Source organism: Grus americana, chromosome 23 (genome assembly GCF_028858705.1).
Source record: "Grus americana isolate bGruAme1 chromosome 23, bGruAme1.mat, whole genome shotgun sequence".
Classification (NCBI taxonomy): domain Eukaryota; kingdom Metazoa; phylum Chordata; class Aves; order Gruiformes; family Gruidae; genus Grus; species Grus americana.
In genome coordinates this window covers 3,736,804-3,762,593 of record NC_072874.1, presented here as the reverse complement: position 1 = coordinate 3,762,593, position 25,790 = coordinate 3,736,804, and the positions used below count along the sequence as shown (strand labels likewise).

General features: G+C 50.5%; 1 protein-coding gene across 6 annotated transcripts in view; it reads left to right on the top strand.

The window, feature by feature from the left end:
• The window catches only part of PHACTR4 (phosphatase and actin regulator 4), a 78,163-nt gene that overhangs the window by 1,349 nt on the left and 51,024 nt on the right, over positions 1 to 25,790 (top strand). The window contains exon 1 of one of the 6 annotated variants that reach the window (XM_054802068.1): positions 9,261 to 9,320. The exons of 1 other annotated variant lie outside the window; for it this stretch is intronic. The gene's annotated coding sequence lies outside the window, so the exon portion shown is untranslated. Of the gene's footprint in view, positions 1 to 9,260; positions 9,321 to 22,666; positions 22,775 to 25,103; positions 25,204 to 25,607; positions 25,697 to 25,790 lie in introns of those variants that run through there. 4 more of the 6 variants (XM_054802073.1, XM_054802071.1, XM_054802067.1 and 1 more) reach the window with 4 other exon arrangements.

Below are 25,790 nucleotides of genomic sequence, written 5' to 3'. Positions count from 1 at the left end.
GAGGGGGGATTTCTCCTGCTGCCTTCTGGCTCTCTTTGAGGCATCCGAAATACTTTGTTGAAATGGAAGAAATCCTCCACCTAAAGGCACCGTTTCTGGTCACAAAGCCACACGGGGAGAGGCTGAGCCTTTTAAAAAAAAAAAAGAAGAAAACCAACAGCAAACACCACCAACCTTTTTTGCTGCAGTTTCACCCTGGTGCATCTGGCCAAACCAGCACCAACGTTTTGTGGGGTCACTGCTCTGCATCCCCACTCCATCTTGCTTTTCCAGCAATATCAAATAACCAGGATGACACCGAGCCCCGCCACGTCCCCAGGCACTCAAGGAGCAGCAATGTCACCCCAGCACCCAAACCTACACCCTTGCAAATCCAGCCCAGGCTTATGTTTAAACCCCAGTGCCCGGGTGATGAATCAGCAATTGCAAACCCATGGGGAATGGTGACCAGTTTACAACGCTTGAGCAAGCGACGGCGGCGTGAGTCAGAGCCTTGTGATGGTTTTTCTCAGCTCTCGGTGCCGTGGGGCAGGTGGAAGGAGGGCTGCGAGGCTGGGAAGGTTTTCGCTTGGGCAGGGCTCCAAGCAGCTGGCTGGAGCTGGGTGCGTTGTTCACCTGCACGGTGGTTTATTTGGCTTGGGGAGCAGGGGCCATGAGCTCAGCTCACCTCCTCCAGTGCTAAAAAAAATATATATACACACGTATTTTTATTTTGTTTATATATAAATAAAAAATATATATGCACGCAGAGATAGATCTGTGCTTTTGGGGTGGGTGGTGGCAGCCCGAGCTCCAGCACCCCTCTGTTCCAGCCCGGCATCCCTGGTGCACCAAGGTTTTCTCCCCAGGAGAGGTTTGCAGCCCGGTGCCCGTGGCATTGCCCATCGCACAGCAAGGAAGGGGGGGGAAAAAAAAAAATAATCTCTTTTTGCATTACTTTCTGTCGTTTCTGCCTGTCTCCTGCTGCGTTCGCAAGAAGATGCAGAGTGACCCAGTCCGGGGGGCACGGCTGCTCCGTGCCCCTCGCCCACCCCATCTTTGCCGCTCTGTGCCCCTCTCCTCCGGCGAGGCCCTATTTCAGTCCCTCCCTGCAGGTACGGGTGGGTGTCACATCCTCACGTTAAAGCAGAGAGAAAAGGGTGCTCATGGACCCGAGGGGTGAGCCCACGGGCTGCCCGGGACCCTGCAGCTCTCCCTTCCCCGGGGTGCAGCCCCTGCTGCTGCCCTGAGCCTCCCTTGGGGAGCTGCAAAGCAGGAAGGCTCTTAAAAGGGTTATTTTTATCCCCCCCCCCCTTTTTTTTTCCCCCCTACAGACTCACAAAGCTTCATCTTAGCAGCAAGTCCTGAGTTGGGCTCCAAATTTTTCTCCCCAGTTGCCCCAGATTTATTTTAAATCCTAAAGATGGCACCCAGTGCTTCCCGCGCTTCCCCCGACGGACAGCCGCCAGCAGCAGGAGCTCCTGGGAAGGACCGGTCCCTTGCTTTATTTTTTTCTCCCATTTTTCTGCTACAGCATTAAATAATTCAGCCAGCGCCGCGGGCCTCCTTTAACTCATCGCCTGGGTCATTGTATCGGTTTAACCCCCTTCCTTTTTTCAGGTGGTCACGATTACCTCACCCTGCATTTAACCAAGTCCTGCAATTTGTACGCATACATATAATTTATCAGCAGCTTTCATTGTCTGTCTCACAGGGCAGAAGGTGTGTTAATAATCTCCCTACCTGCAGCTGATAGTTATGATCCCAATGTACGCAATTTTTTTGCACAATTGCCCTCAATTTAAAAACCTAACGTGTTAGCGGTGTTTAAAATGCAGCGATGCAATGGGAAAATAATAATCATGGTTGTGGGCTGTGCTGAACGAGCACTGCAAGGCTGAGGGAGTCCAAAACGCTTTGCAAAACGGGCGTTACCGGGGCTGCCCTCGCCGTGCCGTAACGTGGGGAGGGTGCAGCAGCATCGTGCCGTGCCGAGGGTCGTCTCGTGTCTCGGTGCCCAGCCGAGCTGCCGGAGGGATTTGAGCAGCCGGGGAAGTCCCCACCCTGGAAATCGGCTGGGACAGGGCTCAGCCCACCCAGGGGTTCGTGCAGGGCTGGAGATGAGGGGCAATATCTGCGCCCCGAGCGCTGGCAGCTCGTTGCCCTACGGCTGCGAATGCCGCACGCCTGGACCTGCCGCGTGGGCTGGGGATGGATGAACTCAGGCTGGGAACAAAGCAGCTCTGCAAGGGCGAGGTGGACGTGGAGGTTCAGCTCAAGCGAGCGGTGGTGGTGGGTGCAGGTCTCTGCCCCGGCTTTGCCCAGTGCCCGTGTCCGCATGGCCGTGGGCGATCCCACACCTCTCCCGAGGGATCGCACGTTTCCCAGCGGTGAGCAGCTGCCTCGGCAGAGCCTCTGCAGCGTGGTGCTGAGCCCCACAGCCCCAGTGCTCCCAGTCCCTCCCTGCCCCTTTCCAGCCGTTCAGCCCCAGAGCCGCCCAGGCACCCACTGAAGGTTTTGCAGGGTGGTGGGTGGGAGGGGAGGGACCGGCCCCCGCTCACTGCCTTAGCTCATGGGAACAGAATGTGTCCTGTCCGTGGAGCCCAAAATATCCCCCGGCACCATCTGTGCCCGGCGCCAGCCCTGTTTCCTCGTGTAACCCACACCGTGCCGAGCCCTGCCGGGGCTGCCAGCCTGCGGCCGTGCCACCGGGTCACCGCTGCGGGACGGACACTGTCATCAGGGCATGCGTGTGGCCTTGCAGTTTCAGGACACCGAGCGCTGCTTTTGCAGCTGCGTTTTACCCAGAAATGCGGCTTTGCACCCTGCCAGCACCCAGCCTGTGCAGCGAGGTGGGCACCTTTGGGTCCCCGCGGTGCCAGCAGCCATCCCACCGGTGACTGGGAGCCTGAGTCCCTCCACAAGCCCCTCCAAAATCAGCTCAATCCTTGCTGGCACAGAGGGAAAGCTTCACAGGGTGGGGGTGGATAAGCGCCCAGCTCTCTGCTCCTTTGCAGCAGGTAATAAGCTGTTTGCTTTGGATTTAAGAGTGACAATTTGGCTGTCACTGGGAAGCCGACTTGCTGTCCTCGCTGGGGACAAACTGGGCTTATCCTGCGGGAATTGCAGGCGCTGGGTACCGTAGGCTGTAAATCCCAACTGGCTGCTGGAGCATTTCGGTCCTCGAAAAGCAGCCAGGCAGCAGCCGCGATGGCACGGCGGTGTGCGGGGAGGGCTGGAGGCAGCTGTAATTCACCCTGTGTCCCCGAGCTGCTGTCACCTCCTTCGTCCCGGGCTCTGCCATCCTGCACCCCCAGCTCCACGCCAGCCGGGGGACGAAGCACCCTGATGGGTGCAAAGGGGTCCCCATCACACGCCCCTGCAATAGAGGGGAACGATCCAGCTCCACAGCCACCGCTGCTGCTCATCCCTCAGCTCTCTGTTTCTTCGCCTTGGCATCGGATTTTCAGCCCAACCGACCTCCGGCCGAGCGGCGGTTCCCAGCCCGGGCCCGGGGGGACCTTTCCACGGCCGGGCGGGACCGGTCCGGGGCTGGCGGAGCTGGGGCTGCCCGGTCCCCGCCGCTCCGGCTGCTCCGCCCGGGGCTCCCGGCTTTCCTGGGTCGGCAGCGCCACTCGCTGGGGACCGGCAGCAGCGTCTGGGAGCCACCGGCTGCAAACCTGCCCCATTGCAAACCTGCCTCATTGCAAACCTGCCCCATTGCAAACCTGCCCCATTGCAAACCTGCCCCATTGCAAAGCTGCCCCATTGCAAACCTGCCTCATTGCAAACCAGCCCCATTGCAAACCTGCCTCATTGCAAACCTGCCCCATTGCAAACCTGCCCTGCTGCAAACCTGCCCTGCTGCAAACCTGCCTCATTGCAAACCTGCCCCGCTGCAAACCTGCCCCATTGCAAACCAGCCCCATTGCAAACCAGCCCCATTGCAAACCTGCCTCATTGCAAACCTGCCCCGCTGCAAACCTGCCCCATTGCAAACCAGCCCCATTGCAAACCAGCCCCATTGCAAACCTGCCCCATTGCAAACCTGCCCCATTGCAAAGCTGCCCCATTGCAAAGCTGCCCCATTGCAAACCAGCCCCATTGCAAACCTGCCCCATTGCAAACCTGCCTCATTGCAAACCTGCCTCATTGCAAACCTGCCCCATTGCAAACCTGCCTCATTGCAAACCTGCCCCATTGCAAACCTGCCTCATTGCAAACCTGCCCCATTGCAAACCTGCCCCATTGCAAACCTGCCCCATTGCAAACCTGCCCCATTGCAAACCTGCCTCATTGCAAACCTGCCCCATTGCAAACCAGCCCCATTGCAAACCTGCCCTGCTGCAAACCTGCCCCATTGCAAACCTGCCCCATTGCAAACCTGCCCCATTGCAAACCTGCCTCATTGCAAACCTGCCCCATTGCAAACCTGCCCTGCTGCAAACCTGCCTCATTGCAAACCTGCCCCATTGCAAACCTGCCCTGCTGCAAACCTGCCCCATTGCAAACCAGCCCCATTGCAAACCAGCCCCATTGCAAACCTGCCTCATTGCAAACCTGCCCTGCTGCAAACCTGCCCCATTGCAAACCAGCCCCATTGCAAACCTGCCCCATTGCAAACCTGCCCCATTGCAAACCAGCCCCATTGCAAACCTGCCTCATTGCAAACCTGCCCCATTGCAAACCTGCCCCATTGCAAACCTGCCCCACTGCAAACCAGCCCCATTGCAAACCTGCCTCATTGCAAACCTGCCTCATTGCAAACCTGCCCCATTGCAAACCAGCCCCATTGCAAACCTGCCTCATTGCAAACCAGCCCCATTGCAAACCAGCCCCATTGCAAACCAGCCCCATTGCAAACCTGCCCCATTGCAAACCAGCCCCATTGCAAAGCTGCCCCATTGCAAAGCTGCCCCATTGCAAACCAGCCCCATTGCAAACCAGCCCCATTGCAAACCTGCCCCATTGCAAACCTGCCCCATTGCAAACCAGCCCCATTGCAAACCTGCCTCATTGCAAACCTGCCCCATTGCAAACCTGCCCCATTGCAAACCTGCCTCATTGCAAACCTGCCCCATTGCAAACCAGCCCCATTGCAAACCTGCCCCATTGCAAACCAGCCCCATTGCAAAGCTGCCCCATTGCAAACCTGCCCCATTGCAAACCAGCCCCATTGCAAACCAGCCCCATTGCAAAGCTGCCCCATTGCAAACCTGCCCCATTGCAAACCAGCCCCATTGCAAACCTGCCCCATTGCAAACCTGCCTCATTGCAAACCTGCCCCATTGCAAACCTGCCCCATTGCAAACCTGCCCCATTGCAAACCAGCCCCATTGCAAACCTGCCCTGCATCCTTGCTGCAAACCTGCCCCATGACAAACCTGCCCTGCGTGCCTGCTGCAAACCTGCCCTGTTGCAAACCTGCCGCTGCAAACCAGCCCCATGACAAACCTGCCCTGCATCCTTGCTGCAAACCTTCCCCGCTGCAAGCCTCCCCGCTGCAAACCTGCCCTGCATTCCCACTGCAAACCTTCCCCGCCGTAAACCATCCCATTGCAAACCTGCAGCCCAGCTGCAAAGCTTCCCCACAGCCCCACTGCTGTCAACCCGCCCTGTGTCCCTGCTGCAAACTGTCCCCCTGTCCCTGCAGCCAGCCCCACTGCCAACCCTTCCCATCTTGCTGCCCGCTCCGCTGGGAAAGGCCCCCCCGAATCCCGTTTTCTTGCAGAATGGCTGGTTCACAGGATGGCAGGGGATGGGGGCCCACCCCAGGAAACAGAAAATACAACTTGCATTTTTCCCTCTCCCACGCAGGATTTGGAGCATCCTTGTCCCTCATGGGAGATCAGCAAGAACTGGCTGCCCACCCTCGGGGGGTGTCGGGGGGGACGGTTTGGGTCTCAGACCCTGTGCCCAGCACTCTCCCTGCTCTGCCCGTGCCGCAGCCGTTGCACAAAGCAGGGAGCAGAGCCAGGATGGTGGCTGGGACCCGAGCTGCTCTGAGCACCGGGCAGCGGTGCCACGTACCCGGGAGAGCCCGAGCTATGCCCACAGCCTGCCTGGATGGCCTGGAGGGAAAGGCCCCCATTTTCTTCCCTTCCCATCAGGCAGAGGGGTTGGGGTACTCCCTGGGAACACGGGGAAAGCGTGTCCTCCAAGGGCTGAAAGCTGAATGTATGAAATGGATGCTCTTGTCTAAAAAGGCCTGGAAAGGGAGGGGAGGGCTGGAAAACAAAGGTGCTGGGCAGTGCAGAGCTCCCCGCCGGGGCTGCTTGCCTCCGAGCAAGCTCCGCAGTAACAGCGCTGTAAGAGCAAAGCCTTTTCCTCTCATTATTTTTCTGACACCTCAGAGGTCTCTCTAACCGCCGGAGGCTTTGGGGAGGAGGGTTTGTCATCCAGAGCCGGGGCTTTTAGCAGCTCCTGCAAAGATGCTGCTCAGCATCCAGGAGCTGTCACGGGGGTTTGTGCCGCGTTCCCCTGACCCCCTCGCAGGATAACGCCTCTGCTGTTTAATCACCCACCGGGTGGGCTCCGAGCACGACTCATAAAATATGGATGGTCTTGAGCTGCTAATATCAACCAGCCCTTGACGCAACCAAGGAAGGGGGGGACGCGAGCCGGTGGCTCTGAGCGCAGCACCCCAGAGTGGGCTCATTGCCTCCCCACCCCCGGGACCTTTGCAGCAGCGGGTGGCTCACCCACAGGTCGCACGGGGACGAGGACACAAGGGTTTTCCCCTGTGACAGACCAGTTTGGCATCGTTGCCGGCCACGTGCGCACAGGATGCCATTCGTGCCGGTGCTGGGAAGGGTACATCGTCCCCCGGCGGCTTCTCTGGCCGATAAAAATCGCCGTTCTTAGCTGAGACATTAGAGGAAGCTCCTTGTAAGCGCTGGCTTTGCCTTGCTGGCTCTCCAAGGTGCTTCCTGCAGTTTAGAGCAGTCAGAGGAGGAAGGACAGGCGCAGGGGAGCTGGTGGAAGTCCCTGGCCGTTCCTGCTGGGACGGAGGGCGAGCTGGCGAGCATCTCACCTCAGTCCTGGCTCGACTGAAATCAGCAGGACTCTGCCATGAGCTGCTTTATCATCCCATGTGTTTAATAAGTGTGTTTTATGGCTTGACTCTCACTCCCGGGTCCATCCCAGGCAAGGCTGCCCTTGGTTTTTGTTCCCCTGGGGCGATCGGGGCAGTTGTAAGAACCAGCCATCCTCGCTCAGCTGAAATGGGAACCCCAACCATGACCGAAGGGTGAGTCACATTTCCCAGAGCCGGCTACAGAAGAAGGGAATTAAATACATATATTCACACTGAAAAAAAGGGAGAGTGAGCTCTGGGTCGCTTGGTGTGTTTCCAGAGGGGCTTAGCCAAAGCCATGCCACCGAAAGCCTGGGGTTTGTCATGGAGGAAGGTGATGCGTGTGCCATGAGGTGATGGTGGGAGCTGGGGCGGTGCGGTGACCCCCGCTCGGATGATGCAGCCCGATGGGGAGAAGCTGCTGAGCATCAACAACGCACCGTGGGAAACCGGGCGCCGCGCCGGAGCCGTGCTGGGAGCTGTGGGAGTGATTTTGGTCATGGCTCCTGCCATCGCCTGCCCTCTCCCGGTATCCCGGCAGCGCGTGATGCCAGCACGCTGCCTGCCCGGCTCCTCTGGCTCTGCCGGCAGCATCGGGGCGCTCCTTGGCTCGCTCGGCAGGGAGAGGCTGCCCAATCCGGGGGGCAGGATGCGACGGCCCTGGGGTCCCGTTGTTGGCATCCCACAGCTGCCAGGAGCACTGGCATGGCTTGAAAATAGTATCAGCATCACCGGGAGAGTAAAGACTGTGGTTTCCCAGCTCAGGAGACAGCCCTGGCGCAGCTTTCCCTGCAGAAACCCCTCCCAGAGCCTCGAACATCCCAGGATTTATTTGCCGGAGAGCTGGAAGCCAACAATTAAGGAGGCTGCGACGGAAACGTTGCAGAGAGGAGCCCAAAAGTGGGGGAGAGGGTGCCTGGGGAAAGCGGGGGGTGTCATAGGAGATCAGGAATCCCTTGAACAGACGTGCCTTGTCTGGGCGAGCGACCTCTGCTCCCACCCCGGCCGAGCTCCGCAGCGCGATCGATCGGGCAGGCAGCTGCCTCCTGCCTGCAGCGCTGCCAGCACCGTGTTGCGTGTGCGTGCAGTCGTGCCGGCAGCCCCCCAGGAACGCTGGGTTTTCGGGAGCGAGCTTTCCCTCGCTGGGGTGCTGAGGGCTAAATCCACCGATGGCTCTGCCCCCCCCTCCCCGCGCCCTGGTTCTGCCCTGCTGCCTGAGAACCCCCTTGGGGACGAGGGTGCGTCACCCTGTTTCCCCAGCTGCTCCCATACAAGCTAACTTGAGGGATTAGAGAGTAAAACCCTCACCCCAGTAATTAGGCAGACTCGTTTGGAGGTTGGTGACAGTGTCGCGTCCCTTTGGAGCCGTGCTATAGCCCTGCCGGGGTCGTGGTGTGGGGAGGGGGTCTGCCCCGACACCCAGCCCAGGTGGGAGATGCCTTTTGTAGGGTTTTCTCTCTCCCGTCATCCCCGGCTCACCCCACACCTCACCCCCACTCTCCCCACTGCCCCCCAATACCCCACAGCACCCCATTGACACACCGGCCCCAGCTTCCCCCGGCCCCGAATCCCTCCGTGCGATGCCCTAACTGATGCCAAGTCCCCACCTGGCTGTACCCCGAATCCCCACCCCACAGCACCCTGCTATCCGACTGACCCCCAAACCCCATGTCACCCCAAATCTCTCCACCTGCAGTGCTGCAGACCCCCACCCCGCAATACCCCAACGCCCCAGCTGACCCCAAATCCCCCCCCCCACAGCACCCCAGCACCCTCTCGGCCCCCCAGATCCCCCAACCCCAAGTCCCACAGCACCTGGTAACCGACCCCTAATCCCCCTAACCCCCAAATCCTTCCTGTCCCTAAATGCCCCCCCAGGGCACCCCATCACCCTCTGACCCCAAAGCCTCAGACCATGCCCCCCAGCACCCCAGCACCCCCCCAAACCTCCACAGATCCCCTCACCCCCAACCCCAAAGCCTCACCCCACCCCAGCACCCCCCACCCCAAACCCCCACGACCCCTGTCACCCCAAAGCCTCACTCCACCCCCCCAAACCCCCTGACCCCCCTCACGTCCCTCCCACCGCCCCGGGCCGCGACGAGGGGGCGTGTCCTATCGCCGGAGGCGTGGCCTGTTGGGAGGAGGCGTGGCCTCGCGGCGGGCGGACTACAACTCCCGGCATGCTCTGCGCGCCCCTTCCCCCGAGGCTTCCGGCGGGGCCGGCCCGGGAGCGGCGGAGGGAGCCGGCGGCCGCGGGCGGCAGGTGAGGGCGGGCGGCCCGGGGGAGCGTCGCCGGGGGGCGGCCGGGCCCGGCTTGGCTCGTCCCAGCTCGGCTCGGCCCCTCTCCCCGGCCCGGCCCGTCTCCCCGGTGGCAGCGCTCCGAGTGGGGGGCGGTGTGTGAGCGAGGGGCTGTGAGGGGTGAGAGGGGCCTGTGGGGGGGTGTCGGGGGTCTGGTGTGGGGTGAGCGTTGGGGGGTGACTGAGAGGAACCGGGAGGGGGGACGGGGCAGAAGGGTCACTTCGGGCCGTGCTCTGCCCGCCTGGCCCGGCGGGGACCCCCGCAGCTCCCCGGGGAGAGGCTGGGGCTCTGCCCGCCGGGCTGGCTCTGCAGGCGGGCTGGGCCGGGCCGGGCCTCCCGCGGCCGGGGGCTTCCTCGGCGGGGAAACTCGTCCGGGAACCGGCTCACAGTCCAAACCGATGCTATAAACCTGCTTTGAAACAAAACAAGAGGCAGCGCGCTGGCCGGAGCTTCAGTTTCCATTCACTGCTGTCCTCTGAAGGGCTTGGGCTGTGACTAAAAGTAAAACCTTTTTTTTTTTTTCAACTGTATCGCCGTCCTGTTGCTTTCTGTGGGAGCGCTTTCACCTTTCTTTAAATTCTTTCTGAGGCAGCCCCTTTGGTATTTCTTTGTTTGATCTATTCTGTCTTAATGTTGGCTGAAATTTGAAACGTCCCTGCTGTGCTTTCTCGTTTAATTGTTCTTTCTTTCTGTTTGCGTGCAGATGAATTATTTACCTCTTGCATTGGGTTGTGTTTGTCCAGGTGAAGGTAGGTGAGGGCTTGGTGCTCCTCTCTGGGGCACTGAAAAAAAAGAGAGTGATGTGAAAAGGTGCTTAATCGAGGCTGAAATAAAGTAAAAAGTTCCTCTTCTCAAACGTTAGGATGTTTAAATGTTGCTTCCACGAGCCTAGAAAGAAAAGTGGGAATGCTTGTGATCGCTCCTCTAATGTGTAAAGAAACCTTGAGTTGCGTAGGAGTGAGTTTTAAATTTGAAGCTTGCTTTTGAAAAATAGGAATGTCGGCAAGTCCTGGGCAGAATCAGGTTTGCTTGCAGTGGAAGGGGAATGATGAAGTTTTCTGTGGTCTGTTCTTGGGGGGGTAAAGGATCGGCCGAAATAGCTTGATGTGCTACTGTTGTAGAGGTTGCGCGGGAGTGTAGTTAAATTCCTCTGCTTGCTATGTTTTTAGTATAACTGCCTGTTGCTCTTTAAACGTATTACTTTTAAGAGTAGACAAGACCTAAAATTGTAACTTTACGTAGTTTAAATTCCTTTAAAAATGAGAGTGCAAAAAAAGAGGGAAATAAAGCCAAAATGAGGCCTCTTATGAGGCAACCTAGTTGGCAGACAGTTAATACCTTGGATGGTGACGGTAACAAGCCCCTTTTCCCATTCAGAGTAGGTTTAAACTTGTTCTTTCCAACAGTGCTGGAAATTACCGTGCTGCTCTGTCCTAAATTAATGTGGTTTCAAGTATGTCAGCTTGTACTTTCACGGGGCTGGCTTTGTTATTGGATAACATCTCAAAGGGTGTTTTTGTAAGGTGCGTTTCCTTTCTGGAATACCAAGAAATGGCTGGATGAGCTGTATCTGGGGCACAAAGCATCCTCAAGTCCTGTTGGGAGTACGGGGCAGTGCAGAGAGGCTGCCACTAACAAGGGGAATGTGATTGCGTCCTTGTTTTCGTGCCGCTGGATCAGTAATCTGTGATTATACAGCCTTCTACTTCATTCAATCACTGGTTAATTTGATTTCCAGTTTAATTTGATGACAGTTTTGAGAGCCAAATCACTTGTATTTAAACAAATGGCTTCTATTTTGATCAAATTTCATTGTGTTTGGCATGTGTTGGGGCATTATATGTATTAAAAAACGCTGATGCTGCAGTTCCTGCAGGTCTATTAGTTGGTGATGAATATTCAGTTACAAGCTATACAAAACCTATGTCTGGCAGGGAGAGGGAGAGGGGGGGCTTAAAGCAAAACCCACACAGTGGTGGAACTTACACTGATAATAGGGCTTTTTTGTCACTGGTCTAAGTGATGTCATGCACGAAGCAAGCTGTGTATATCCTTGGGGTCACCTGAGTCACCTCAAAACATGTTAATTTTTCAGGCAAAACCAGAAATTTGAGCTACAGAGAGTGCAAGGAAGCTGGTATGGCTGTTGAGGGCAAAGATGTCATCTTGTTCCTGCTTCCGTTAAAGGTTGGAATGGAGTATGTGGAGTGAAGAGATGTTCCATGTCATTAAGAATCGGTTCCCTAATTTTGTTTAGTTGGGGTTTTTCTGCATAGAAGTGCCAAGTGGGTTTTTTGTGACTGTGAGAAAGCTTTTGTTTTGGTTTTTTTTTCTTGCTGGTGAGTTTGTAGCCCATGGAAAACTAATGGATGTGCGACTGCAGCAGCGTTAGGACTTGGCTTTGTGTTGAGAGGAAAAAAAAAAAAAGCCCTTTCAGAGATCTATTTTTATCATTTAATTAGTAGCTCTTGCTGACTTGTCAATGCTGCAGCGGTAACTATTTCCAGTTCTTTTCTGCACAGTGGGGTCACGCGTCAGGCAGTGAATGCGCAAGCCAGCAGTCATACCTTTGGCTGGCTTTGGTTGGGGGTTTTTAACTCCTTCCAAACTCTGCCCCCAAATCCAAGGGGAGATTCCAGGTGAGGAATCAGGGTGTAGATATACAGAATGTACTGAGGGTCTCAGTGCTTTCCAAATGGTGACTGTCCTTAATTTTTCTCTGCCCTGGTGGATTTTCTGTATCTCGCAAGAAATGGAGGTGTGGAGGTTGGTGTGATTTGCTGATGGCTGGGTGACAGGCTTGGGATCATAGGTAAAAGGCTGCAGATTTCCTGGTTCTGCCTCTTATCTGCTGGTTTTGAATGACTCGAGTCAATCTTGCAGGATTGGAAGGTGACCATGCAAAACATCTGGCGATGACTAATTATGCCTTGGTATTTATGCTCCTTGCAAATGAGGAATTGCTGTTTTTCTGATTTCTTAATGACAAAGCCATTAATCTACAGATACTCTTTCTCGTGTTGCTGGTTCTATCGCTTGTGGTGTCGACTTGTTTTTTTTTTATTATCAGCTGTGCTGAGATATGGAGGTGAGAGGCAGCTTTCTTCCCTAGCTATAGCCTGGTTGTCACACTGTTTGAATTTCTTTGTGTACTGATGACTGTATGCTCTTTCCACATTGGACTGGGGAAGGGATGGGGGAGGGAGGACTAATTATCTCCAGAGAGAGATTTTTAATGCTATTAGTCAAAGGAACAGGCTTCATCTCAGAACGGAATGAATTGTGTGAAATAACACAAAGCACCGGTGGCAAAGATACGAAAATTGAGAGCAGTCCAAATGATTTCTCTGTTGAATCCTGAAAATAGATTTTTTTTTAAATTTTTTTTTTCCCCAAGCCATGTGCTAGCAGCACCAATTGGAGGAGGGGGGGAATGGGTAAACAGATTGTTAACTTTATTCTTTTGTGTTTGTGCTTTTGGCATGCTGATTACAAAACACAGTTAAGAATTGCTTACCTACCAGCTGCACAGCTAAGTTCAGAAGTTGTGATGGGCAATGAATTATCATGAACTAATTAACCATGTCTGCTGAATGTCATGGGGCAAAATAAGGTGCATACTGATGAGGTCGGTTTGTGCAAGTCTGGCACTTCTCTAGCTCCGGCACTAAGCTTCTAGTCTACCGCAGCTATGCATCTTTTGAAACAGATTTGGTAAAGATCATTGAACTTTGGTAAACTCTAAGGACACTTAAACTAGAGGGTTTGAATCTTTTCACTTTGCGAGCTCCAGAAAGCTTCTGCTAAGAGTGTGAACCTCTTTGCAGACAAGTGAGGTACTGGCAGCCAGGTTTTCCTTCAGTTAACCAATCCACAAAAGTGAACCCCTTCATTAGAGCTGTGTTGCCATAGACCTACTTGTCTAAAAATCCATCAAGATTAATCCCCACCATTGATTTTAAACCTTATGGGCTTCCTTCATTGCCTTACAGTTGTCTGCGGGAGGGGTGAATCTCTCTGAACGTGCCTACTTTTCTACAGTTAGATTTTAAGGGGGCAAGCAAGAAAAATTTGGCCCGAGTCCTACCGAGAAGCCTTGATTTGTAAACTTGGATCGAAGTCTGAGAGGTGCTGTCTTGTTTGGTGTCTGCACAGTGTTTAGCACCAGGGCATGCACAGGGCTCTCGGTGTTATAAATGCTGTGTTGCAGAGGGTGTCTTAGCAAAAAAAAAAAAAAAAAAAAGAGGTTATGCCTAGATGTGGCCTTCAGGTAGGAGGTCAGGCTAGCAAGCCACGTCTCGGTGGGTTTGCAGAGACTGTGCTCATGGAGGTGAGGTTTCCAGAGGTGCTTATGGACAGGGGGAAAGCCAAAGGTCGTCGCCTTCAGAGAATTTGAGCTTTGAACAAAGCATGTAACTGTCTAAGCCAATTTTAAGGGGACTTTGGCATTTGCTGTACTCGCGTGCCTTTGAAGGTTGCGTTCTCTTGTTGAATTCTTCTCTCCCACTTAAATCAGTAATTTTTATGTCACTGACTAAATTTGCTGGTGTAGGTCTGGGGTAATCAGCTGTTCTAGCAGTGCCTGCTGGAAGTGTGATTTCTATCCATATTATTTCTGCCTTGGCAAGAGCTCCCCTGCAGATGCATAAAAGTGCTGGTGGTGGTATGTTATTGATTGCTCTGATCTCCAGGGCTGTCTAAAAGTTTTTGCAGGTTTGGTGTAGTGCCAAGATCTGCAGGAAGCGGGTTTGCAGGTATAGCCGTTACCAGCAAGCCTTCGTATCCTAGTGCAGAAGAGACTTCAGCGGGTTTACGCAGGGATAGAAGCAGGGTCGGGAGGATTTGGGCTGGTCTTTGCTGGTTGAACTGCCTCGGGTTCTCTGGGAATGTATGCTTTTAAAGCTGCTCTGCTGCAATGTTGACAGTGGAAATCTGGATGGACCTAGAGAATTTCAGTTACTGATCTCTGCTCCTGGATGGAGTGACCTTGTGCTGCCTAGGTTGTCTTTATCAGCTGGGACCTAGAAGGAGAAGGATAATAATGACTGAAATAAGTGTTAGGCTGTCTGATTTGCGTTAGCAAGGTTGATCTTTTATTGTTGGGGATCTTAAGTCTAGTTTGTCTGTTGCAAACCCTGTGTAATTTATTGCTAGATGGGAAATGGCAGAAGTAGGAAAAGGGCTGGTAAGTCGATTCGGATTTGTTCCCCTTTCAAGGGTGTTTGTGTGATGCTTAAAGAGAGGACAAATAATTAGAAGCAAAGTTTTTTCACTTACTTTTTTTGATTAGTAGCGGGTGAGGAGTGGCATGTTCCCTGGAGGAGGGTCACTGAAGCTTCATTCACCTTGTGCTGAGAGTGAAAATAGCGCTTATATCCTGCTCCTAACTTGATCTGTATCGTGTTGTTCACCTCTGGCCCTGATCCACAGCAGGAGGAAAGTCAGAATTTTTCATCTTGTACTTCCAAATCAATCTTTAACATACAGTCCCACAATTATCGACAGAAAAGCCTGAGATTGCAGGCATGCTTAAACATGATTTCTCTTGGCTCAGTTGCGCCTTTTTAGAGTAATACCAACCTTTGGGTGGAATTGTCAAATGAGTGCTGTCAGGCTCTCTTGGCTTGTGCTATTTTTTTGAAATTAGCTATGGCTTTAGGCCATCTGGCTTTTCTGTTACCTGTTCAGAACAAAGTGAAGACAGTTAATAGAGGGCCAGCACTGGCAGAGCGAGAAAACTTGAGGAAAATTCCTACCTGCTAATTCAACCTGACACCTAACATGACAAGAAGTGTTTTTTTGCTGCTGCTGTTCTGTTTCACTTGTCTTACAAATACTGGATTTTTTTTTTTTTTTCTGAATATGAAGATAAATAGGTTTTGCAGGGAGGGAAGTTCTTGGGCCGGAAAACTTTGCTCATGCATGAGCTGCTCAGTTGCTGTTGCTGATACCTGAGTTCAGGCCGGCTGCTTCTGTATCTCACCCAATGAGGTTGGTATTTGGGAGCAGTGAGAAAGTATCCAGCTTCTCTGGGGAGCATTGGGGGGCTTACACAGAAAGCATCTGGTGGAAAGAAATGGGGGAATTTTCAAGATTAATTTATTAAGCAGGCTTTCTGAGGTGTCTTGAACACGTTGCAGCGCGTGCAGTTCTGTCACCAGCATGCAGAAACCTGTGTGAACACATCAGGCTTGGAAAGTAGAATGAAGGAGTGCTGTGCCCTTGGATCTCTAAAATCAATTTGACGCTAGTGATTACATTAATCAGTGCTATTTCTCATCTGCTTTTAGCTTCAAAACGAAGCCTTCAATCTGTATTCTAATGACTGGGTTCTCTCTACCTATCAACTAGACTGAGTACAGGGAAAATAAGGGTGCTTGGGTGGACAGGAGGCCTAATTTAACTTCTAGCTGTGTTGCTGCTGTGCTGTTTGATGTCAGGCAAGTCACTTTTTCCTGTACCTGTTGCATCCTCCTGTCTATCCTCTAAGATTATGTGTGCTTAGCGAAGGCGTAGTCATACTTGTGTTCATAGCTAGAGGGACGTATTAATTCATCTCAGCCTTAAGGGCTGTAATTAGCAGCCAGGTTATACTGGTCTGGGTCCCATCGTACTACGTGTTGTATGGTGTGTAGATGGAGCCTTTAGAATATGAATAACAGGAGGAAGTGTTTGAGTAGCAGGTATGTGTTGGGTAAGTCCGGCAATGCAGGTGAGTATTGTTGCTGTGCTCTGGTTGAATCAGCAGTGTTCAAGTAGTTGTTTCTTAATTTGCACCATGTCCAATAGCTTGTGAATGCATATTTGAAGTTTCAGCTCTGCTATTTTTTTTTATTTTATTTGAATGTTTTTCCATGGACTTTTCTACCTGTGGATCTTGTTTTCTGTGTTAAGTTCCTTTGCAGGGGAGGATTTTTTCAGAGCTTTCCTTGTGTAATAGGAACAAGTTTGCTTCGATTCTTCAGTAAATTACTGTTGCTCTTGGAAAGTGGTATTTATAAAGCTGCTATGCCACATTTTAGTGTGGAAAGGGAGGCGGAGGGAGAAACTAGCAGAAATCTGTTTCTTCTTTAATATGAAATTGTATAGGTGATGCTCATGCATGGAGAGATCAGCAGTCCTTGCATAAACACTGGATATATTAACATCTCTAACTAGTAAATTTATGGATAATCTCTTCTTTTGGAGGATTTATTCTGATTTGAGAGCATTAGTCTCTGGGAAAATTAAACCTCTTTTAAATCCACTTTGTTCAGACTCTAGACTGGGGAACTGCTGGTAAGCCCTGCTGTCTTCCTCCAGCTTTTCTGCAGGCTTGATTGGAAATGTTGCAGAGAGAGACATAGCTGGTCCAGAGGCATCTGGGAGTTGGGTTTAGGTGCTTTATCCAGTTGTGTCAAAATCTATTTGAAAACTGTTTGCTCTCTTTCTGTAATGAGTGTGTGCAGCTTTAAACGCTGCCCAAAAATACACCCCAAACCCTAAACCAAACAACCCAAGAGGTAAGAAGGAATAAATGTTCATGGGAACTGTGAAGTGTCTTAAAGCTGCTCGTCTGCAGGATGCTGCAGTTTTGGGATGCTGGGAGGGGGACAGAAATGTCTTCGGTGACCAAAATGTAAGTCTGCTTGCTCATGCTGGGCACTTCCGTGATTGCTGAGGCGTACCTTCGTTTCAGGTAGCTGATTCATGGCGCTGTATGTTTAATCATAGTTTCTATAGCAGTGAAATCTTTAACGAGAGGGTGGAGTTCACTTTCAGTTCATTGCGGGTTTTTTGTCAATATTATGGCCGATTCATTAATGTGTTCTGCTGATCAGAGTCATTTTTATAGGGGACTAATGTTGAAGGATATTCTGCATTTGTGGTGCATGTAATGAGTACTGAAACAACTCTAGCTTTTTTAATAATTGGCATGAACATTTCTTTAGGTTTGTTTGCACCTTACTGTGTGGTTGCATTGCTAAGTAAATGCAAAGAGCAGCGTTCCTTATGTTAGTCCGAGATGTTTAGCTTACTACCTTTTGATTATCAGTTAAGATAGCAGAACTACCTGATCATATACGGGTGGATGATGGTGCGTCCTCCTGCGCTCTCCACAAATCGTTCCCTTGGGGTTTGACATTATCTGTTGGCTCATAAGTTATTGGGACACTCTTTACAACTGCTATTTAGTCCTGCCTTCCTGAAAGCTCAAATTCTTACATATTTCCAAGGTGACTTTGCTGCAGGAAGCTATTTGAGCCTTCATTCTTAATGCCAGTAGCAAGGGTTTTGATTTGCATAATCAGGATAACGTGGTGGATAGTGTTTCTTTGTGCGTTTAAAGCCTCATGTCGTCTTGCTCTCAGGTCCTATAAAGCTATGCTGCATTCTTGAACCTGGAGCACAGCATTGATCCTGGGGAAGTGCATTAGCTGGATGAGTCCTCAGTGGGCAGCACTTATGGGATGGCTGACCACGCTGCTAATGAGTTGGGCTTCAACAAAGCCCCGTCTGAAGTTGATGCTAGTGGTTGCTCTTGGGAAAGTGTGACAGCTCGTGCTGTCGTTTGCCTGCACTGATCGTCCGCTGTGTTCATCCTTGCACGCCTTTTGAACAAATAAAGCTTTCTCATCCAAAATTCCAGTTCTGATATGGCATGTGACTTGCTTGTGACAACGAGGGCAGTTGAAATAGGAGTCTGGGAATGGATTTGTATCTGCATTAAACAGAAGGAGGTGTCCATTGCCAAGAGTCTGTCAGGGAGATGCTGGTTAAAAATCATTGCGCTTAACTTTCTGTATGCTGGGTTTACCAGCAGCAGACTGATTTTTGCCCATTTCCCCAAGATGAATCATGTTTGGGGTTAAACTGCTGTTCGAGAACAGCCAGTAAAGCAGTTGGGAATGTGGTGCAGGAGGAGCTGGGGTGATGCATGTCAGCATGCTGCTCAGCTCCATCAGTGATGTTGGTGTCTTGCCCTCCTTGGTGATTAGCTCCTGTGTTACTGTAGGTGTCCCTTCCACGCCTGTCCCTTCCAGTCTGAGATGAGAGAATGTTTGCCAGTTACACAGAGACTTTGCAGGTAAAGTGGAGGTCCTGGTTTATTTGCCTTCTCTGTTACAGTGTTGGAGGCAGAAACAGTTTGGTCCTTGCTTTCTGATTGTGGTAGTTGGGGCATGAGATCTTCTAAACCTGTATTTGTGGACCTTTCTCACAGCTGCAGGCTTGAGTCATAAATTCGGTGTCCCCACGGGCTCTGTCTTCAAAAAGAATTACTTGCTAGAAAGCTGTGTTTCTGATGACTGATACTAACCGAGCTGAGCTGCATTGCAATTGCTGTTTGACTATGTTTGAAGTAGCCATTGTGGGGTGAAATGTTTGCTGTCTTTTAGCGGAGTGCTTGTCAAATAGTTTCACTGAGTGCATTTGGCTTTTAAACAGATGAGATACTTTTTTTGTGAGCCTGAGCAAGCACAGCAATTGTTTTGCAAGGTGAGACATTTCTGTTTTGACGGGCAGGAGAATAATGTTGTGTGATTCATAAGAGTGATGAGTCTTTGGTTTTGGATTGGTGAACCTTTTTTATAAAGGCTATTAGCGTTTGTCTCCAAAGAAATCTGAGTTGAAAGCCAAAAGTTAACAGAAACGGTTCCTGAGCGGTGCTGATAGGATGTGTCCTGTGGATAGAGCTTTCTATGCTTGAGGGGGCTGGAAGAATTGGTGCTTAGGCCACGTGAGCCACGCAGCACTGTGCTCACAAATTCTTCTGCTTGTGCTCAGGGTGCAGAGGGAGGGTGGCACTGAGGGCAGCACTGCGTGGGTGCACGAAGGCTCTGCCTGTGCGTGGGTGGCAGCTTCTCGAGGGGCCTGGGAGCTACAGCGTGGCAGGTCTGGTTCTGATATGCTGGGGCAATGATTAACCACACTGGGAATCCAGTCCTGTTAATAGCCAGTGTTTCAAGTGGAAGTGTACAGCAGATGGCCAGACTTGCTAAACAGCACATAGAGACCTCAAGTAGGGGAGAAAGGAAGGAGATTTCGGTCTCTGGTGCTTGCTGTACTTGGTGCGCATTGCAGAGCACTACGGGAACAGCCTCTTGCGCTGATTTTCTGTCTTGGCAAAGGCAGTAGCAAGTGTCTGAATAATTGGCAGTCTCTGGTGGCCAGGCGCTCCATTTGCCTAGTGCAGCCCTGTTCCTGCTGAGAATCCAGGTCCAGCCTAAATACCTGCAGACTTGAGGGATTATGATGTTGGAGGCAGGTCCTGCAGGAGTGAGCAAGGCGGATCGGCTCCCATTTCAGTATTTTATTGCCTGCTCTCAGGGCTCTCACTTCCTTTGCAAAGGGGTTATTTCCTTCCTGTTACATGGTATTGAATGGAAGGAGAGTGTGCAAGAAAGTGAAAAATCTGTGGTTGTCTGTGGTGATGACTGAGCCATTGCATTTTAAATTTAGTCACAGTTACTATCTGGGGACATCTGGGGCAGGTAATACATCAGCTAGATTGCAGGACCCGATCTGCCAGTTGAGAGACAGAGTCCCCAGAAGTCAGAGAGGTTGTATGTGTGTTTTAGCAGATTGCAAGTTTAATTGGCCTCCATGTGAGTTTGAGCTGTTCTTGTGGCCGGAGGATTGCTGATTTATGTTGTGATCCCTTAACAAAACAGTTCTTGTGGAGGCAGACTCTGCCATTAGGCTTTGTGTCTCTGGCCTGCTGCAGTACAAAGGCTTTGCTGGAAGTGGAGCGGGCTTTCTGTGCTGTGCGTGCCTCTTGTGTCCATCTGTCTGTGCTGGCTGAAGGAGAGCTGGAATTTGGAAATGCCTTTAATTGTGCTGGGGAGCAGGTGGCTTTCCAGTGCATGGGTTTACAATGAATTGTTTATTCTGGTGCAGATTGGGGTACGGTTTTGTTGCTGTCTGTTGTTCCAAAAAAATGGGAGGAATGGGGGTAGAAAGGGTGGAACTGGTTGAACTGGAATTCCTGGGTCATGCCTGGCCTTGGGTTATGAACAGCAAGGTCCTGCTCATTTCAAAACCTGGGGCTGGCAAATCCTGGTGCTTTGGGATCTGTTGGTGTTTCAGGTTTTTGCTCCTAAGTGTATTGGAGGAGTTCAACAATAGTTTTGTAGCAGCGATCTCAGTCTTATAAATATGAGTAAACACTCCTGTTTTGTCATAGTATTAGATACTCTGAGTATCTAGCATAGATACTCCTGCCTTGGTGATCTAACTGGCTCAAACAGCATGGAAAGATAAGGATGGCACCTTTTCTTTGGTGTTTGCTGTGGAAGAAGGAATAGAGGGGTGGGCAGGATCTTATGATTCATGTCAGATCTTTCAAGCCAGTTTGTGGTGCTGGGAAGCCTGACTTGATGCCTTCTAACCCAATTTTATCCTTTTCTCTGTGACAGCAGACTGTGCTGTCCAGTGTGAGCCCCCTGTTTTGGGTTGCAGCTGTGTAAACACCTAAAACTGCTATAGCTGCTGAAGAAGAGATCCTGTGTGTTCACTCCCTTCCCTGATACTCAAACAACTGTTTGTGGGCTGTGTGACAAACAAATTGAGGAACTGAATTGAATTAGAACCAGCTGTTTCTGCACCAGGCTGGTTTTGACTGGGGTCATTCCTGATGCCTTGGGCAGAGCTGCTCTGTGTGCTGCCAAATGCCTGTGGCTTTTGTTGCCATCTGCACGGAGCTGTTTTGGTGTTCAAGCGCAGTTGCTCTGGTCTGTGTTCGGTGCCTCATGCCCTCACCTGGTGCTTCTTGCTGAATTGCTCCCTCGAGGAAGCTTTCAGGTTTAGTTGTTTTCTCCGGTTTCGTTTTCAGTTCAAACTAACCTGAAAAAGCTGTGACGCTGCAGGTGTGGAAGAGCTATGCTGAACTCTACAGTGTTAGGATAGTTTGTTAATGGGGGGATTTTGCCCAGGCCTGCTGATTTTTGTGGAAAGCCTGTTCTTTCCTTTGAATGCTTTCTCCTGGGGGGAAAAAAAAAAAGCTTATTTTATCCCAAATGCACTAGTATGTGACATTTTTGCAAGATACTTTTTTGTGGTACGCTCTCTTTGCTGCAAATACAGGTATGGGACATAGAGACCTCATTAGTTTGTGCTACTCAAAGCTTGACTCTGCAGCATGATAGTTAATACCCAGACCTAACTGAAGACTGAAGGGAAGTCTTAGTGATGGGGAGGGCAGCTGAAGAAATCACTCACTTCATTCCTTTTGGCTGCTGAAACTGGAGCGGAGGTAGGAAAGTGTTACGGCTGAGTGGTCTGAGCTAGTCCCCGCTGCAGAGCAGTTACAGCTCCGTTCACAGGCTGCCTTTCCCTGGAGGTCCCTGACCCATCTGGAGGGACAGGAGAGGCTGCAGAGAGGTGCAGTTATGGGCTCCAGCAAATAAATTTAGTGAAACAGGTGACTGGTAGTCAGCAGAGCTCCTGCAGCTTTCTCACTGCTCGCTGTTGGGATGTGAGAGTGCAAACCTGATAGCTCAAGTCCCGGTGAAAGCTGCTGTAGGTTTGTGTTTGATTGGGTGTGGGCGTTTTACAGCTCCCTGTATTCTGGGGTAGCTGTTTGTTGCTGTTATGCAGCTCTTGTGTATCAAATGCTGTTTTTTGTGGACACATCTTTGTGAATTGAAGTGTTCCTCAGATGAAGTCATTTAGGAAATCTCCATTTATAGGCAAAGCCCAAAGCTGGCTGACAAATATCCTCTGTGGCCTTCAAATGAATTACATCATCTGTCCAACTTTGACTTATGTCAGAGGGGAAAGGATACCTATCAATTCTGAAGATTGCTGTAAGTGTCATTAATTTACAGAGTGAAGCTGGGTCAGATTAGATGAAGCTTCAGTTACTTTTTACATCAAAATAGCTATTCCTCAATGCCCTTTTTATTGCAGAACTGAGTTTCCCTGTAATAAACCTGTCACCGTAGGTCAGCATAATCTGTGCAAACCCTTCCTTTGGCCATCTTATTCCGAGGTCTCCTTTTAGAACAGCTTGGCTTGACATTTGGAAGTGAGAAGTGACGGAGTGCTGCGTGTTTACATGCAGCGATGCAATCCCTACATGCAGGGACCGAGCTCCTTATCTCGAGTGGCAGAGGTATGCAGCACGGCTGTGGAACGCGTGCCCTTGCGTGTGCTGAGTCGCAGTGTACGTGCAGGAGATGGCGGTGGCAAAAAGCGGTGGGTTTTGTTCCTTAGAAGGGCATGTTGTGCTGCGGTAGGGATGGAGAGGGCGTTCGACTGCGTGGCTTTCTGTGGACACATCTAACAGGGTTAAGCATTGAATGTGAGTGGGTATGTGTCGTGCAGTCTCTCTGTAGCTAACGACATCTCTTTGGAAGCATGGACCGTGCTGCAAAATCTTTCTTCTCCTTAAAATGGAATATTTCACCACCTGCTACCTTCTGTAAGAACTGAACCAAGGTGTGTTTCACATGGCTGATGTTAGATTTCATTTAAAATGAGTAAGTTTTTTCCAGCTGTAGGTAAGGATACAATCCTAACATGATTTCAGTGTATTTTTACATTTCCAGAAATGCTGTCAGCTTCTACTCATAGCTGCCTGATACGTGTGCAGGTATCAAACTCCTAGGGCTTACTCAGAGCTACCTTTGAAGTCTTAAGAGTGTAGCAAAGTGCTTTTTGTTTATGTCTAGTTTATATGGCTCAGTACAGATTTAGGTCCTGCTAGCGTTAACAATTTTTCTTAATATGCCTGTTCCATATTCCATTTTTTAAGTGATCATACTCTCCTTCAGTTTCATTCCTTTTCATCTTTTTTCATACTCTGATATAGTTGAGTCCGTTCCCAGAAACCTTGTTTAAAATTTGCTGGGAGTGCTAGTGGAGGTGGAGGGAATGGGGGGTACTTTTGTAACCATTCCTCATGCTGGCCACCTATCAAAAGCTCTTGTTTGCTGAGCAAACCAGCAGTTTCTGGCTTGTCGATAGCTGTGCTTGGGAGTGTGGGGGGGTCGGGGAGTGTGCTAACAAACCTGCTCGGATGTCCAAGGACATAGGAGTTGAACAGAACAGAAAGGCTGAACGTGGCGTACAAGAGATGTCACCAGACAGGCATAGCTTACAGTTCAAGCTGCTCATTTTGTAAGGATTTTTTTCCTTACTGGATTTTAATTCTCTTCTGAAGCTCCTCACAGGCTCCTTCTGATACTGGACTTCTAACCACCTTGCGAGGTGTATGTATTTATCGCTTAGCTCTTAGATGGATTTACTCAAGGTTACCCAGAGTCAAGTAAATCTGACAAAGCACCCAGGTGTGCTGGTTCTTAAGGCAGGGCTGTGAGCTGCGGACCTACCCCGAGCGCTTCTCTCCCAGGCACATCTCGTGTTGGGGGATCTGCCGCTTGTGAACCCGGAGCTCACCGTGCCAGGTATGCAAGACCAGAGAGCCAGCTCCGGTGAGCGTACAGTTAATACACCCCATCTGAAGGCCTTTCCTCAGCTAGCAGCTTCTGTGCCTTGGAAATACATTTGAGACACTTGATGCTTTGCCCTTCCACATCCTGTCTGATCGCTGATCTGCTGCTGAAATGGATTCCTCTTGTTTAATTTTTGCATGGTTGGTAGAAGAGCAGTTTCCACGGACTGCCTGCCTGCAGGGCGTGATGTGAGATTTGCTTGTTCACTTGAGTGTTTTTCTAGCCATTGTTATAATGGAAGGTTCTTTTGTAGCACAGGAGAAGCAGTGATAATTTGCTGAGCTCTTAATGCGGCTCAATGTGTTGGCTGGAAATTATCATCTCTAAATTGAGAGTGGGGTGGTGAGGAGAGAATGGGAGCGGGCTGAAAGAAACATTCCCGTTCATGGTGGAGTTTCAGGAGATCACCACTGCCTTTAAGATTATCCGCCCTGAGGTTTGGGGAAGTGTATCAGTGCCAAAACCTCCAACAGGTCTGAAAGATGAATGACCACGTGTGAATTAGCAATGGTATTGATCCCTATTCGGAAGCATTTGGAAGAGTGTTAGGAAAGGCACAACTTTCCCCTGAGATTAGACTCAGCTTGGGGCATGTTAGGTCAGATTGCTGTAGTAAGCACGATCCTCATGCAAACAGTGTTGCTGTGTCATAAACTTTGCACAGCAATGAGAACTACAAATGATATTTTTTTTTAAAGGAAATGTTCTCGTTCAGAAACTTTATGGGCTTATTTTCACGGTGAGATGCCTCGCTGCCTGTACTTATGTTTGCCGGATCAGTAGTGGGAATTAATTTCTCTGTTTTCCTAGTTATGGCTGGGGCACCTTTTTATTAAAGCTGGAGCTGTGGAACACAAGAAGAATAAATTGCCTGGGGAGGGTTTCTTTAAGGAAATTCGATATCTTAATCAGAATTAGAGATTATTGTAGTGAGAGTGAAGGGAAAAATAAGGCTACAACTGAATTACAAACTACCTGAACTACTTACTGTTTGGCAAAATCTGAATCAAAAGATGAAATTTAAGGCTCCTGTAATGACACGATTCCAAAGTGTCCATTCAGAAAGAGATTTAATATTCAATAGCTGAGCTGTGTCTAGTTAATGAGTATTGACTCTATACTTTGATACAGGAAACTTGTGCTGTGTAGGTGTCTATCTCACCTTTCTTCAAGTGAGAACATTGCGTCGCCTTTCAGCATGGAATTTGATTAGAGGTGCCTGTTTTATGTACTCGCAGCTGTGAAAACGTGGGGTTTAATCAGATTGCGTGTACCCTGTGGTCTGTTTATCCCAGGAAGCAGTTGGGGCGTGCAGCCGGGAACAAACCTGCGAGGTGCTTTGGGAATGACCCATATGGCAGGACTGCAAATTCAGCTACTGCCTCAAGTGCTGCTGGCTTTTTCAGAGTTCAGGTGAGCTGAGAAATTCATTTTAGTGCTTAGTTTGGCTAAGCTCATTCCTGTCGCTTCTTAGGGGCAGAAAGAAACGCTTTGCAAACTGACTTTGCAGTGGCTGAGATGAAGAGTGGCCTCATTTCGGTGAGGAAATGGTGGTTGCAAATGAAATCGTCTATCGAGTCATAATTACGGGGGCATTACCACAGCATTGCAATGTGTACTCGGCTACTTTGTTTTCATTGAAAGTTTGACGAAAATGGAAACCACAAAACTAAAATAAAGGTGGTTTGTATTTTACCCCAGAAGCCAGAGGTAAATAAGTAACCCTATTATTACGTGCCTTTTGGGTGTGTGTTATAGTGCGATGCAGACACAGATTATATATAGCCCAGATGATATGTACAACCCACAGTCCTCAACTGTACGCCTTAATGGTAGGTTGAGGATGGAGGTTTTTGTTGCTGATACATCCAAACAAGCTCATTCTCATGCTCCATGGCAGACAGCTGTAAGTAGAAGACTGAGTTCATGTTTTCAGTAGCATTTGTCGGGTTAAAATGGATTTTGTTCATTAGATGCAGTTTTTCTTGGGAGCTCCTGTT